The following is a 15627-nucleotide window of genomic DNA, read 5'->3' on the forward strand; positions in this document are numbered from 1 at the left end:
GTCCCAAATCAAAATACGTGGCTCGGATGATCTTCTGTGAGGACCTCGAACAACCAGAACAACATATAACATGCAGTATCTGAAAATTGTTGGTGCTCCTCTTCTTGTCTGTGGAACTGTACTGGAGAGATGAACAACATTCTTCCAAAATATGTTTCATAACCAAAGATCAGTAAGTGCTAACATGCATAAACACACACTAGAGTCTCTAGAGTTTAAAGAGAGTGGCGTACAAAAACATCCAATAAGCAGCAAAACACATTATTTTACGAGAGAGGTCAGAAATGAATAGGCAGGCTTACAGTTAGGGTTTCTGAGCAGAGAGGAAGGTAACTACTCTTTACAATTGTGGTGCACTGGGAAAGCATTGCAGAATTCATAATATGTCAAATCCTGAGGTGGATGGAAGACCAAAAATAAGCAGAAGACTATGCTGTATTCCACTCTTAGCCACAAGAACAAGAATATTTGACTGCAGTGGGCACAGGTTCACTGAAACCTGACGGTTTGATGAAAGCTTTAAAAAAGAATTATTTTAACATGCTACTATTTATAATAGCATACAAATAGACAGTGCCTCTGAAAGTTTACCGTGGTGTAAGTCTGTACGATCTCAGTGTGAACAGTCTGTTCCCCTTACAGATTCTTGTCATTAGTCCATTAGTTAATATTCTAGCCGCAGTGCTGATTGAGATTCCGGCTTCAACGAGGTTCACACAGAAACAACCTCTAACCTCATGTCCAGCTCCTCAATCTAATAATAAGGACGATGAGCCTCAGTGCCTATGTGTCTCATTTATTTTACAAATGTAACATTGTTTTAACTATGAATGTGGGTTTTGTGTGCTACTATTTTGAATTGTTATTGGGAGTCAAACAAGACATACAGTATATGCACCATTTTAGTCCTTTTCATTTCCTGGCACTAGCGTAGGAGTTGAGCAATAAAAACAGACATATTTCTCCATTTGCCTACTTTGGCTAGTTCCTTGACAGCATTCACTTAGTGGAATAACAGAAGTTAAGAAAAAACAACACAAAAATATACTAAATCGTTATATTAAAATATGATACAAATGTTCAAATGGAACAATAGTAACTCATTTTGGTCAACTGTGTTGTGTTCAAGGACTTCACAATTAGAAAAATGAAAAATAGTGAAATACAAATACTATCAATAAATTCACACAATAACAACTCTAGCTGAAAACTTCATATACAAAGTGCGGTCAGTATCTCCAGCACTTAAGATCCCCCCAGTTCAAATGCCAAAGTATAAAAACATAAGTATAACAATTTTAGCTGACTTAAAAATCTCCACTTATGGGGCTAAGAGAGTATAAAAGAAGAGATTATTGCAGAATTTACGAGTAAATGTCTGAACATTGTTTGACTTCAGTTTATAGAGGTACAACCAACATTTGATTTTTAGACCTCAGAGATTTGGACTAAGCATAAAGGCTTAGGAGATCTGTAAAATAACGGGGACCATGGGTGTGTAGTGCTGTGAAAACAAATACCTGAACTAAACCAGCAGTGCTATATTATAAATCTGAAATTTAACATGGTTAATAGGCAGATGAAAATCTGTCCATTTGGGAACCACTGGCCTCCTGGAAGGTGTAGGGACGTCTAGCCATTTTTATTGTATATGGTTACTGTGGTCAGGCTCCAGTGTACCAGTTTACTTATATTTCCTTTTTTTGATTGTTAGTTTGGGTCAGCGGTTAACCAGCAGCCATTTTCTCGTTCAGTTTCTTCATTCTTGCTCACTTTTTTTAATAATATAAATTGTCTAGCTGATAGTTGGGTCAGAATCACCCTAACACATCTACATTTTGCTTCACATCATGTTCCTGCACTAGAAAGAAGCACAGCAAAAAATTATGCCCATGTGTAATTTACTGTTATTTCAAAGATCATTTTCACAAACAGAAAGACTAAATCATTTCAACTTTCTCAGAGCATGACCTTGGGTGACCATGCATAACAGGATTGGATTACGCTATAACATTCAACACTTACAAATGAGTGAGATTCAGATAACACACAAAAAAGGAATGTGTTTGTATGTAATTTCTGAAAGTTTGAAAAGGTGCGAGCCAAAACCCTGAGCCAAAATCGTGCACATTCATCAACCTTAGCAGAAATGTCAAGTGCTTTTTTGCCACAGGACTTCTACACACCCAATCATATATCACTTTGATCCCAAATTGAGACAGAGCCATTTTCAGACAGCATTGTGGAACTGATGGCAGTTGAATTTGATGTTGTGTGAGTGAGGAGGAAGCTGGGTTTCTCAGCGTGAGTCACTCATGGGTGTGAGCACGGAGGGGTTGCCGCCTCAGGGCCGATGTCAGCACAGGAAAGCAGTAGAAAATCTCCTGGTGTTTCCTCAAACTCAACACTGAAAGAGTATCCGCTTCCCCAGGGACCTGACTGCTCACTCATCACTGTCAGATATCCTGTGTGTAGCTCACGGCATGAGATTTCTTTTCTCCATTTAAGACCTATAAGAGTGACACCGGCTGGGATTATAGAGCCTACTCTCCCAACCTCAGGCAATTTCTCAGATGTTTTACAAGCAAAGTCATTTTTTTATCGTATTTTCAGTGTACCGGTCAGCTTATTACGGCACTGTGTACTTTTTCTGATTTCTGAGTTTTCTGAGTTCCTTTACCTGAGTGTTTTAGCATCGTTTGAGTCCCACTGAAATTATGTTTACAAATGTACATAAAAAGTAGACTGAACAGATAATAAATTCTAAACGGATACCAACAAGAAGAACTTCTTTGTCACTGGTATGTTTTGTATGCAAGCAGGAGGCTATTAGTTTCATACTTTCAAGTTTGAAGCTTAGCAGGATATGAATAGGAAGCGTATCTGTCTGTCATCAGTGGTTTGCTTCAGTAGCCTGACTTAAACACTGCCTTAATGAACTCGCAAAAAAATCCTTTTTTTTTTTCTTTTACCGTACTGTATTTCTGTACAAACTGGCACAACATTCACAAAAGAAATATGCTTTTATTTATAGAGCTGTTACTACAGAAGCCTGACACAGACAACATGCTGTGCACAGGGCAGCATGTCTCTCCTGGGGTTTCTACAAAATAGCAATTTAGTTCATTCTGAAACTAGAATTAACTTGTAAGTTTTTCCACTGTTTTAAATAAACATTCTTCTTTGATTGTGATGGGTTGGCACCCATTCATGTGTCCCTTGCTTTGTGCCCTAAGTCCTTTGGGATAAGCTCCTGGTGTCTCTGACCTTGTATAGAAGAAGCAGAAGAGGAAAATGGATGGATGGATTCTTCATTGCTATGAAAAGAAAACATTCTTGTCAAATCGTATGGGCATCTTAATTAAATGTTAATGTTTAAGGACACCGTTCTGAGTATCCAGAATTTCTGTTTATGTAACAAATTCTAATTAATTGGCTATTGTTTTTAACTATAAACAACAGCTCCCGGGTTTGGAAAAGACCTCATGGTTCTGAATAATAGTTCTCTGGCTTGTTCAGTCATATTATTGTGAATTCGACTGATGTAGCTGAGGTTGTAGACGAGATAAATGAAGTAACAATTCAAAGTTTTGCAAAAAATTAAACTGAACAATAACAACTAAAATGAACAAACAAGAAAATAAATAAATGAAATCATCTACAAATCTTAAAAAACAACAACATTTTGTCCCAGCCGACTGTTTAATTGGGAATGCAATTTTCTAACAATGCAACTAAACCATGTAAATATTATGGAAATGTATTCTGACTGCCCTAATTGTTACTTTCGTTATTTTTTTTTTAGATACCATAGGCATTTGAAAACAATGTGTTTGCTTTAAGAAAAGCGGTAATCCTAACCAACCTTCAGATTCATTTTTACCTTTTTTATTTTTATAGAATTGTATACACTTTGATTAAAGTGAATCCCTAAAATCAATGAATGGATTGCTGTATGTTGGGGCCATGTGTCATGATTTTTTGATCCTCTTCATCCCATTAGCAAAATGTGATTAAGACAAAATGTGTAATTGCACTCATCCCAAGATCATCAGAGTAGGATGGTGATTATTAGCTTGATTAACTTGACTGATTAGTACATTTTATGATATAATTGTGTTCTCAGTGCCAAAAATTTGTTTCCCTAAAATCTCATCAATTTGTTCATTCAGAAGCAATTAAAAGCGTAATGTTGTTGTTAGTGTGAAACGTGAAGTAGTGTTACTGATGTGGGACATTGGTATTAACTGCATTTTCTCACAATAACTTTCAAATGGCAGACCAAAGCTAGTGCAGATAGGTATCCACAGGGTTTATTAATTCTTCTTAGAGAGGATTAAGGCATACTGATCTGCCAGTGCTAATTGTGCTGCTTGAAATATAATTAATCCAAAAAGACAGTGTTCGCCTGTGACAGCAGTGTGTGTATGCTACACTTATTCAGCTTTTTAAATGATGCAAAAGAGGATAAAATTACTCAAGCCTCATCTTGAGTGTTTTAAATCCTGCAAATTCCCAACTCTGCTGGAGATTTAAGGTGAACAGGTCAGGGTTCAGCCAGAGTTATGCTCTTCTGATTATTGGCAGAATGAGGCTAAACATTACACAGTTAATCACATTACAATTAGTACAATTAATCTATGTCAAAATGAATATACAAATACAAACTGGTAACAGTTACAGACATGATTTTAAATAGATAAACACATTTGCTTATCAATCGCTTCTGATTGTTTTCCTTTGGTTTATTAGTGCAGTAAAACAAAGTAAGCCTAATACTTGTCACTCAAAACCTGTTCTATATAAGTTTGACCTCATTTGTTGTTTTCAAAGGCATGCTTAGTAGGAGTTTTGTAAAAGTAGTGATGAATAGCCAGAAAATACAGCAGGCTATTAGATATCAGACCTCATTGCTCATTTTACAAGACTTCCTTGAGGGTGATGATAATTAATATGGTCCAGTATTAAAGTTCTTTGCATGGTTAGAATAATCCTATCTATTCTTCAGTACTTCATCAAAGAGAAATCTCTGCAGTACAGAGCAGTGTTAGGGAAGCTATAGTATATTTCACTTGTATCTTGTCAAGCTACAAACTACTCATGACTGAAAATAGCTTTGTTCAAATGAGGTAACCTCTGGCAATCATGCACCCCCTGTAGGGGCAACATCTCATTTGAATATCTGCTCTGTCATCTTTCTTTGGTACTATAGGAACCTTTATGGTAACCACAGGAACCATGGAATCAGAGGATGATTCAAGAGAGGGGATTGAGAAATAGCTACCACATCCATGGAAGTTAGCTTACCCATTTCTTGGCACAGGGGCACTGTGATGCAAAACAATAATGGGCAGAGGTATAAGTGATTAAGATGTTGGACTACTGATTGGAAGGTCATATGTTGGCCACCAAGCTGCCAATGCTGGACCCTTAATCCTCACTGACTCAGATGTATAAATGAGATAAATGCCACTCTGGATAAGTGCATCTGCCAAATTCCATAAATGACAAATAATGATATAGGTCTCCTCCAAGAATCTATAATCAGAATGTACCCAATGAAGGGTAAGTCTGGTGGCAGTGGCCCACAGTAATTCCAGCTATAATAACATATATTAAACTTGGTGGAGCCACTATGAGGTCCATTATTAGGGTCCACCCTGATGACTTGGGCTGCAAAGTGGTGCAAGATGTATTGCTTCCATTTTACGGTACATCTCCTAGTTCTCTGGTTCATATGATCTCCGCAGGTGTGCTTTTCCAAAATTTTTCCAATTTGCAAAAATTGATACTATATGGTATAGCTACTATGTGTTCATTGTGCCCTGCAGTAGACTGGAGTCCCATCCAGGGTATATCCCCACCTCTTGCCCAGTATTTGTGAGGCTCTGGATCCACCTTGACGCCAACCAGGATAAAGCAGTTCCTGAAGAAGCAAAGACTTATATATGTTCATCAGCTTTATGTTCATCGTCACTTTTTTGGCTCCTCAGCCTTTGTAAACAGAGGGAGTCTGTATTATTTGTACTACAAGCAATTCAATGACTAAACAAAACTACTCAAGTACTTAAGTAAGCGCTCAGCATATTTATATCTCCCCCTGCAGTATTGCTTATTGGGTTGGGAGGCCTACCTTGATGATTTATTTAATTGCACTGTAATTGAGGTTCTACCATCAGCAGAGATGAAATCAATGTTCATCTGGCTAATGAGTTATATGTTAGCTATCTGCACTGTGACACCTAAAGTGAATTTTCCTGAAAAAAAAAATATATATATATATATATATATATATATATATAAAACATGCTCTATTAAGACAGTAGCTTTTCTAATTAGCTGATTACTTCTTTGGGGCTTTAAATGAACAAACTCAAGTACCAAAGAGTTAGATTAAGGATTGCCATTTCATTTAACCTTAGTTCAGTGAAACAATTTTCTTTTCCCAAATGTAATCGATGAGGCACATGAGTCAGTAAAGTGTGTTAGAATTGCATCTTTTGTTTTCTACTAATGCTGCAAGGCTAATTTCCCTAACAAACATGGGAAGCTTTTTTTTTTTTTTTGCCAAGTAAACTGCATGCCTAATACATAAGATGCTTCAGACTGGGTCAGGTTGTGAGGCAACAATAAGTACGTACAATTGCTTATGTGGTTTGTACATCATATGAAAACACGGGAATGATATGTGATGCTAGCTGCAATGCATTAGGCAGTGTGGTGGCAGTTTTATTATAAGTCACATAGCTAAAACGGTAATAGAACGCACCATGAAGCAATCATATCTTCCATTTTCAGCAATAAGCAGTATTACATAAGGGCCAATGGGAGTATAAATCTTTTGTAATGTTTACATTAACAGCATGCCCATAATGGGGCAGTGGTGGCTCAAGTGGTTAATTGTTGTTGATCGGAAAGTCAGAGTTCAAGCCCCAGCACTGCCAAGCTGCTACTATTGGGCAAATGTGCAAACCATCTTTGCTGTACGGTGAAGCGATTGGAATAATAATTTGTTTTGGATTAATAAATTTGTCCACACAGGTTTTCGTCTGGGTTCTCTGGTTTTCTCCCAGGAACATGCTGGTAGATGAATTGGCTGCCTCTATGTGTGAATGTGTGTATTTATGGGTGTGTGCATGATGTCCCGCAATGATCTGGCTTTCAATCCAGGGTGTATTCTCATCTTGTGCGCAATATTTCCGGGATAGGCTCCAGATACACTATGACCCTGACTATATCTATAAGAATGAATTATACTTTTAAACTACTTATACACAAAAATGCAAACATGCAAATGATCGATTCACTTTGGTTGCTTAAGCTTTACTCATGTTAGCTACATTAGACTCATAGCTTAAAAAGAAAAGAATCCAAATTCAGAGAACAAATCTGCAGAATGTGTACATTTTAGCTAAGATTAGGACTGTGTGAAATCTGCGTATATTTTTGTTGTTGTTGTTGTTGTTATTGTACCCTGGTGCCTATATTTTACTGTAGAATTCTCAGAACTTGTCCTAGTTTCTGGAATCATCCCATGAAATTTTAAAGGGGTTTCGAAATGGAGATTTTCCACAGAGTGCTAGCGTCAAAACACAAGGGGAAATCCATCTAATGGTCAAACATCGAGTAGCAAATTGATCAAGATGAAGAAATAGCATAAGATGAAGAAATAGCCTAAATTATTTTGCTATGAGTTAGATAATTAAAAAAAATAAATAAATGCTTATGTAGACGACCAGGAAGTAAGCAATTGACTGGAATACTGCATTACTACATTTTACTCATTCAATCTTATTTGGAAAGTGTTATCTAAAAGATATTCTTTAATGGTAAGACATATACTGAGTTATATTAATTGATGTTTCTGGTATATGGCAAACACCTTTGAACAGAGAGACTAACATTTACCTTATTTTATATGACTAAGTAGTTAAGGGTCAGGGGCCTTACCCAAGGGCCCGGGGGTAAAACCTAAAACCTTTCAATGAGAATGAGAAGTCCATTGTTTTAATCCTATAATCCTCTATTAGAGAGAGAGTTTCATATATGAATGTTTAATGAAAGCTTAGACAGGATACTGGTGAATATGTTTTAAGAAAAAAAGACAAACTATACATCATAGTTAAAGCAGTGTTTCAGTGGGCTTTTTAATAGCTAGACACAACAGCATTTGAGAAGCTGATTTAATTAGTAATTAATCAGAGGTTAGCTAGTCATTCTCCATTATTTAAACATATAATGTACCACCAAAGCATTACTTTATTAATGCCTACTGAGAATTTATCCAGTATTCATTAGTGTCCAATATTAATACACCTTCATTCCTCGTAATATTCTACAGTGCTAACCAGAAAGCCTGCAGAATATGCAGAACAAAACAAGTAAAGAGGCTAAATGTGTACAGAGACTATACATGCTAATTTTAGGAGAAGGGAATATTTCCCCTGTATCCAGCCACTTGATGTTGGAGTCTGCTAACGTACCCTGATGAATCGCTCAATATAGGTCACAGACACAGCTGCATATGTTCCATAAATTTGAGTTAATCTCAGGTTTGTTCATAAGGGAAGTCTCTCTTATTATATATGAATACTCTAATATCCTCTAAGGGCTCCTGTGCATGTGATTATACAGAAGGAAGGATTTTATTTTCCTTTTTTTTTGTTGTTGTTTTCAGCTAATAATTGCATACTGAAGTTCACCTGAATCTGGGGCGATGTTCTAATATACAGTAACTTTCATTTAAAAAGATGTATGAATATATACTAATGAATTTATTCAGAATAGCAATGGGACTAGTAGAGAGGAATAGGAGGTTTTTTCACCTGTTACATCAAGACACTCTTTTTTTTGTTAATTAAAGACTAGCTGTAGATACAAATAGTGCTATCCATTTTCTCCATCAGTCAAATCAATTTTCCACCTGATATTCCATTTACTGTTGGATTTTCAGATGTTTGAAGGAACAAACATTTAAGCTCCAAGGCACCCATTCAATCATCATTTTTGAGTCTTGGTGAATTGGATTCATTTTGCTTTGTTCTCTTTGTTTGTTCTACTTTGAGATATTTTTTTCTGGCATCTCTGTAAAGCCTCCAGTTTCTCTATCATTGCTTGACTCACCAAAAGAGAATAAATATATTATTACTTGCCAAAATGGAATTTCCAAATTTAACATTTGTTAAAAAAAAAGGCTTTCAGGCAGAGTTAAGAATATTTGAGTTAATTCAACTTTGTAGACTCTGTTATATAATACACACATTTACACCTGTAAAGTAAATCTCAAAGGTCTCTTATTCTCTCCTTCAGCCAATGGCTATATATCAATCAAATAGGCTCAGTTTAGCATCCAATCAAGGTCATCGATGTAGAAGAAAAACTATCCCAAATTGTGTCTATTTGTCATCTGCAGTGACCTTCTCATGTTAGCCCTATAGAAAATTGCATGTGCTGTAGAAGATATAGAAGATGCCATGTGTGTTTGAAGATGGATAAAGCCACTGGACTGCAGTGGAATGAGTACCTAAATATTTCAATATGTCGAATTAAGCTAAAATGTATAGAATAAGGAGAATATCTCCTTTGCCTCCCTATAAGGCATGAACTATCTATCATGAATCTAAGGTAGGTTTTGTTACTTTGCTAACATTAATTGGCTATATTTAACTGCATTATTCTACCTACTGGTAGTCCAGCAACAGGATTCTGTGCTCTCATTGCCATGGCCCGGGGTTCAATTCCCAGGCAGGGAGCTAACTCAGCCACTGAAGAGTTAACTCTCAGTGCCGGTCCCGAGCACGGATTAAATTAGAGGGTTGCATCCAGTGTAAAACCTGTCCCAAATCAAAACATGGTGAGCCAAATGATCCGCTGTGGTGACTCCAAGCAGGAAGCAGCTGAAGAAACAACAACATTAAACAGCATTAACCTGTTTTATTTGCTAATGCCAGGCTGGACTAGCACTGTTTTCAGTAGCGGTCATATGTTTACTAGGTAAGAAAAGTCTTGATAATGAACCAAATCATGGTTACTTATAGGGTTGTTTTACTTCTGGACGTTCTGGACATACACAGACGTCACACAGACTCACTACGACAGACAAACATGGCCGCCCCAGACTCAACCTTCAAGGACGGACCTGCACTTCCTCATTCCCAGTCACCATCCTTCTAGTTATTTTCGCCTGTGTTTAATTAGGAAACACTGAACTGAAACACTGCTGTACTTTGTGAATTAATCATTCAGTTCTTTTGTGTCTGTGACCCAGTCTTTCTATTTTCTACTCCTATTTCTTTAACATGATTTTTGCTTATCCAATATTGACCTGTTCCTAATATTTGGATCTGTTCTTAATAAAACTGACCTCACTTGCATTCAATTACCATAGTTTCTCAAGCATTAATTGTGCATATGTTCAGCAAATTTCCATAAATTGAATGCTTTTCTAAACAAAATGACATAGTTCAAAAATATTTCCTTTTTTTTTTCATTTTAGGAAATTGAGTACATTTAAAGGAGCTACTTTTGAGTATTATTTATACTTTCAAACAAGTCGAGTGAGTGAATATGGGTGCTTTGATAACACTGTCGCTGTGATGACACGTTTTAAAATGAAAATCATTTATAAATTTTTTTTTCTAAAAAATTCAAGTGGACATGATGGAAATGAAGAGAATTAGCCACTTGGCACTGCATACTACTGAGTATTAGATCATGCATTGTTTGATTCGTTTTAAAAACAACATCCAGCCCATTAAAAAAAATGCATTATCCAGCTCATATCTCACACAAAAACATCCTGAACTCTTTGGTCTACAAAGCTTGCTGTAGCAGCCAAATGAGATTATTAACAAGGATATTTGCTGTTGGTCCAATATCAAGTATTTGCATAGCGAATAATCCTGGCTGTGCTGTTTTCATATGCAAATACAACTCATTAAGGCTTTTCCCTTAGTGAACTCTCGAAAGGGTTCTCTGCTGCCATCTCGAAAAGGCAGATAGGACTTTTTTATTCTGCGCAATTGTTTGCCGAAAGCTCTGACCACGGCTCATTTTATTTGGAACAGAAATGCTCCTTTTATTATAGGGTAAAAATAATCTGCTTTTCTTTCCATCCAATATATCCGTCCTATGCACTATATCTGACCATTTTCCAAACATTACAAGCTCGATATCTGGCTTCGCCAAGGATTTTAACAAGACAGATCTGTTATCACCTCATTTGGATTCGTTTGCTTAATTGATTCCTTTTGTGGTCGTATTTGGACAAGTGGAATAAGCCAACAGAAAGTAATTCGAAAAAATTATTTTGGGACGTCTCTCGTGTGTTTGTGATCCTCACCAGTCTTAACAAATCCATTTAAATTTGTAATCCCACGGACACTGACACAGTTTTAAACTGAATTGAATTTATTTGCAACTTCTATCACTAAGCTGAGGCTGGTCATGATGTTAGATAGGAAGAAAAATAACTAATATCTATCAGTGGCTTGCCAATTGCCACTATTAGGGTTGATGTTATATCATGAAGTCTGATTGATGGTATAATAAGAATGACGCAGGAGAAAAAATATTACACATATAGTTAAAGAAAACTGCATTCATTATTTCTCATTTTTCCTTCCATAAAAGCCTGACTGGGTCCATTTAAACAGAAAATGTATACAGTATATAAAGTTTTTACCCCCAAGATATATACTGGTCAGGCATAACATTACAATCTCTGACAGGTCAAGTGAATAACCACCAGTCAAGGGGAGCAGCAAGTGAACATTCAGTTCTCAAATTTGATGTGTTGAAAGCAGGAAAATGGGCTAGCATAAGGATATGAGAGCCAAATTGTTAATGCTAGATGACTGGGTCAGAGCATTTCCAAAACCAAAACAGGTCTTTTGGGATGTTTTCAGTACGTAGTGGTCACTACCTACCAAAATTGGTCCAAGGAAGGACATCCGGTGAACCGATAACAGGGTCATGAGCACCCATGGTTCAGTAATTGGAGCAAACTCCAGCTTAAAAAGTGCACCTCCTATTTGCATCAGTGTTTATATTTTCTTAGACCACATTACATGTTCATTCTGAATAATCCATTTGTTATAATGAACGTCGAAGCTGCGACGATGTTCCCACCTCCTCCAAATATCACTGCAGTTATTAAGGGATCCAACAGCAAGCAGCCGTGTAAATGATTCCATTCGGATGCTAAGCAGGACAGAAGTGTTCTGAGCCCCAAATGAGGACCTCTCCATTTGGCTGAGCTCACTGTGTGAAGTCCAAACTGTGACTCACTTCTGTCTCTTAATAGCCCTTCTCTCTTTATGCTTCCATCTCTTGACATCCTTCTCAAAATGATGAAATCATGTCCTCAAGTAGGGCCGTATTCAGAGGTGATGGTTTATGAGGGCAACTTAACTTCAAAAGACATCTCAGTGTTTATGCGAGAAACGTTCTTCTTATTCAGAGTCGCTCTAAACAGGTGCTTTGAATTGCTCAGCAGAAGAAATTCTGATTGAAGAAATTACTTTGGAAAAAATAAAAAATAAAAAAACATGGCAATTTCATTTGAAGTCGCCAGGTTTTTCTTTTTCTTTTTTGCTTACAGGGAGATATGGCTCCATATTAAAACAAGCCTGAAAAAATAAATCAATCAAAGGACCCCCCCCCGAAAAACACCTTTTCATTTTCTTTTTTTTACCCATTTTTCCTTTTTATTTTAATGCTTTAATATTAAATTTGCGAATTTGTTTGAGTTTAACAACATGGGTTCCACCCACATTAAGTGGTTATTAAGCTTTACTTCATGCAGCAACATACTATAAGAAATAATATATCAGACACAAGCACATATATTCGCTTACTGTCCACTTTAACAGGAACACCTGTGCATCTGCTTATTTATGTAGTTATCCAGTAAGTCAATCATGTGCAGCAACAACTCACACAGATACAGGTCACAAGCTTCAAACATCTGAATGAGCAAAAAGGGTGAGTTCTGTGAGCTTAACCGTGGCATGGAGGTTGGTGTCAGGTGGGCTGGTTTGAGAAGCTGCTACTTTCACACACACACACACTAGAGTTTATACAGGATGGTGCAAAAAAAACAAAAACAAAACAAAACAAAAGAAAACATCTTGTGTTTAGAGAGTCTGCAGGCTGAATCACTTTAGTGATGAGAAAGTTGCACTCCTGTCAGCCAAGAACAGGAATCTGAGGCTATCATGGGCACAGATTTACCAAAATAGTACAGACTAGAATTTTTTTTCTGTGCTCAACAGATTCCTCTTCTTCTGCTGTTGTAGGCTATCCACCTCAAGGTTCTATGTTTTGTGTATTTTGGGATGCCTTCCTTTCCGCATGATGTACTATATCCTTCTGTTATCTGTTCCGTTATCATGTATCAGGTTATTTCCCCTCTGAACAAGTTTTCCACTCACGAAACTGCCGCTCACTCATATCATATACAGTACAATATATATATATATATATATATATATATATATATATATATATATATATATATATATATATATATATATATATATATATAGCCATCTATTACTGGAACAGCTCACTTTATCTAGGTGTTCATAATTTTATTCTAATGTGTCTTCCAACATTTAGCCATCCTCATGTACTGTTTGCTAATAATTCCAACATTATCCACAAGCATAGGTAATAAATAAAAAATAAAATAAAATAAAAATATAACAAAAAAATACTAAATACTATAATTTAAGGGTACAAAATATAACAAAAAACATATTTTAATATAACATATATAAATTAATTAATTATCACTCAGATCTCTTTTGAATACAGTGCAAGGTGCAATAAATAGATAATATCATTTACTCCTGTATGTTGTAACTTGGCTTCCCAATGCGTAAGCATGCAACCAATCGAACATGAGACTGTGGATGGATTAGGAGCAATAGAAGGAGGAATGGGGTTAGAGGTCTAGGTGTAATGAATGGTGACAGAGCTTTACTGGTGTGAACCAGTGTCAAGCAGTTCATTACAAGGGTCAGAATATGGACAGACATGTGAAACAAGGTGGTTAGACACAAGATAACAACAAGATAACTGGTAACTTAAAGAAACACCAGAATTCACCCACAGCAAACATCCATAGGATTTCCCTACACTTCCGCACATACATGCTTATCAATGGATTAATAAGGGTATGTGTTCAAGAAGACAGGGACTGCTGGAAAGCAAGAATTAGGAGTAAACAGTATGCCTTTGTGACAGAACAATCCCCAAACACATGGCTTCTGAAAGCTGCAAACAAGAGCAGACCTCTTAGGTAGTTAAAAAAAAAAATCCAATTAGCTTCCCTCATTATAATTACGATGCATTTTGCATGAGATTGATGAGGTTGGTGTCTTGCTCGTGATAAGCATAGCATCTGACAACTTTTTTTTTTTTTTTTTTAATGCCTGTTCTTGGTATTTGGGGTCATACTGTAATAGAAGCACTCATTAGAGATGTTTTAATAAGTATTTACATTGATGGACATGATCATTTTAAAAAGTGATCTGCTTAATTATAGTAAAGGTATGAGATCTAACTTTCCTGGTCTGACAATCTAAACTTCTAATGTTTCCATACAAGCAAAACCATTAACCATTAGTCCATGGTCCAGATTAGCTTAGGGCTGGTGGTAGCTCAAGTGGTTAAGGTGCTGGGTCGTTGACCGGAAGATCGGTGTTAAAGCCGCAGCACTGCCAAGCTGCCATAGCAAGGCCCTCAACCCACCCTGCTCCAGGGGTGCTGTATCATGGCTGACCCCAACCCCCAGGGATGGGATATGAAGAAAGATAAGAAAGAATTTCACTGTGCAGTAATGTATATGTGACAAATAAAGACCACAACTACTTAACTAAGCTGTTTGACTGAATCCACAGATCTTCCTTAGCTTGTCAGCAAACATCACCACATAAAAAAGGTACATATGCCAGATGCCGAAACTACATTTCCTTTCAATAATATTCAGACCCTTTCATAAGAGTGTGATCGTGTGACCAGCACTATATAAAATTAATTACCAACTTATTTTTCATCCTACTGGCAAACCATTGGATCTGTGGTTTGTTGTGACAATGTTTTTTTTAGTAAGATGTTTACAGTAAATAGCAAATAACCTGAACATTTATAACCTAATAACAGATGCATCTATCACACTGTGTGAATTGTACAAAGCTTGTCTATTATTTTATTACTTGCATCCGTGTCATTTAGGAACTGTATGTGTATTGAAACTTTGAAATATGTGTCAGATATGACTTCAGAGCTATATACTATGCAGAAGAGAAGGCTGGCTGTGACATACATGTAACCGTACACTTAGAAGAACCCGAGGCTAAAAAAAAAAGTGGAGTGTGGCTTGAAATCTCGAATGTGTTTTTCTCCCTGCTTCTATTAATGCGACTTGGCAAGCAATGCATGTGCAAAATAAGTTCAGGGTAATGCATTTTGGTTTTAGCCAAAACCTCTCATTTTTTAAAAATGGTGGCTCTTAAAGCTTTAACGATGGTTTTGCAAAACATGCAATGCATTGAGGTAAGCAAACAGATCAGCTTTATAAGCAACATGTATAAATAAATAAACAACTAAATAGATAAATAA

The sequence above is a fragment of the Hemibagrus wyckioides genome, linkage group LG04 (assembly GCF_019097595.1).
Source record: "Hemibagrus wyckioides isolate EC202008001 linkage group LG04, SWU_Hwy_1.0, whole genome shotgun sequence".
Lineage (NCBI taxonomy): Eukaryota > Metazoa > Chordata > Actinopteri > Siluriformes > Bagridae > Hemibagrus > Hemibagrus wyckioides.